General features: G+C 41.8%; 1 pseudogene; it reads left to right on the forward strand.

Moving 5' to 3' along the window:
• The first annotated feature begins 736 nt into the window (after positions 1-736).
• LOC130462225 (uncharacterized) lies at positions 737-836 on the forward strand (annotated as a pseudogene).
• The last annotated feature ends 1,330 nt before the right edge of the window (positions 837-2,166 follow it).

Here is a 2,166-nt window from a genome sequence, read left to right on the forward strand (position 1 = left end):
CATACTCACATCCACTCCGCAAAGTGACAGCATTTACAGACTCTCTGGTCACAGGCTGTGAAGGGAGATGACCCTTGGGTCTCTCTACAAGAGTAGTAGCCATTTGTGCCAACTGTTTATCCATGATCTTGTTATGAGCAGTGAGGGCATCGATTTGGCATCCTTTTCGCTCAGAGATCTTTGCAATTCCAACATCATATTCCTCATCTCTACAAGCATGGGATCAGGCTGTGTGGGTTGAGGTTGTGGAGGAAAACCAGGTGGTCCACTAGGCTGCGGGTTGTAGTTACTCTGCGGTTGGTATGACTGTTGTGGTGGTGGAGGGTGTTGAATCTGATGGGGGTTCTGGACATTAGTACTCCTATATGATAGTAGGGGGTTGTTTTTATACCCCTCATTATAAGAGTTGGAGTACGGATTGTTCTGCTTGTAGGACTGGAATGCATTGCATTGTTCGATAGAGCTCTGGCATTCCTATGCATAATGGCCTTGCATCCCACAACTATTACAGACATTGGCAGATTGGGCACTCATTGCAGCGACACTAGCATGTTGGGTGGATTGGGAAGATGTGATCTGTATATTATCTAGCTTGTGATGTAGGGCAGTTAGCTGAGCAGTAAGCTGTTCAATAGAATTCATCTCATGCTTAACACCTCGGTCGGCTGAATCCAAAAGACACCTAGACTCATTACCCAGACCATTATAGAACTGTTGAACCAGGAACCAATTATCCAAACCATGGTGCGGGCACTCTCTTTGCAAGTCCTTGAATCTCTCCCAAACTTCGAAAAAACTCTCATTTGCTTGTTCAGAGATACCTAATATCTGACCCCTTAGACGAGCTGTCTTCTCAGGTGGGAAATATTTAACATAGAACGCAAGGGCCAAGGAATTCTAATCGGTGATTTTCATAGCTGCGCGGTTGAGACTGTTAATCCATAGCTTTGCCTTCCCACTCAATGAAAATGGAAAGAGTATCTCCATAGTCTGCTCCGGTGTTAAATTCTTCTGCTTCATGGTGGCACAATACTGAATGAAAGACTGAATATGGAGATTAGGATCTTCACCCTTTTCCCCACCGAATTGGTGTCTCTCAATCATGTTTATCAGCTGGGGTTCGATCTTGAAATTCTCGACCGCGATGGAAGGCATGATTGCCTTGGGAAGCATAGACAGACTTGGTTTAGAATAGTCTGTAAGCCTTGGCACAAGTGGGGGTGGCGGTGGTGGTGCTTGGTCACCCATCTCTGAATCTGTATGGAATAGATAGTTGGATTCAGAGTCAGAATATTCTCTCAACTGTTCAACGAATCTACGCCGTCTACGAAAGGTCCGTTCAGGTTCAGGATCGAACGAAGTCAGATCGCTGGTATGGACAGTCCTGGGCATAAACAAGTAAAAACTAGAAAACAGTCGTGAGATCCGATCTCAAGGAACGGGAGTCCCTTGAGAAGTAACAAACAATAATCTAGAAAAACAATTAATAACAGAAAATAAAACCGTTTCCCCGGCAACGGCGCCAAAATTTGACAGGCTAAATCGCACTCCTATCAAAGATAAACCTAACGTTCACCAACTAAAAATATAGCAAGGAAAGCAGGGATCGTATCCACAGGGAAACAGGCGTTCTTTCTACTATTAAATTACTAATCTAGACTACTGGTAACAAGAGTTGGATTGGTTTGTGTATTAAACTAAAACAAGTAATCAAATCGGAAAATAACAATATTAAAGGAATCTAGGGCAGCGGTTCACCATAAATGCAGACCGGGATTGGACAATGGACAATAACAATCAATTAACAATCATAACTAGGAAAACATGCATCTCTCGAATGTTATGAATTCCTTAGGATAGAACAACTAGCGGGCTCTCGCTACGTACTAGAAATAATTCCTATCTAATAGCCACATACCAAAAACATCAGATTTATACCTCTCGGCGCATAATCTAAGGTTAATCAAACTCAAATCAAAATAGTCCGGCCGAACAGAATTGACGAGCAATAATAATAAGCTATAGAAATTATAATCAATCAATCAATAATCAAGTCCACATATAATTCCAATCATGCATTCATGGATCTCCTAAACCCTAGAAATTAAACTACTCACTCAAGATAATAAACAACAACACAATTAACATAATGGAAAACATGATTAA

Source organism: Spinacia oleracea, chromosome 5 (genome assembly GCF_020520425.1).
Source record: "Spinacia oleracea cultivar Varoflay chromosome 5, BTI_SOV_V1, whole genome shotgun sequence".
NCBI lineage: Eukaryota > Viridiplantae > Streptophyta > Magnoliopsida > Caryophyllales > Amaranthaceae > Spinacia > Spinacia oleracea.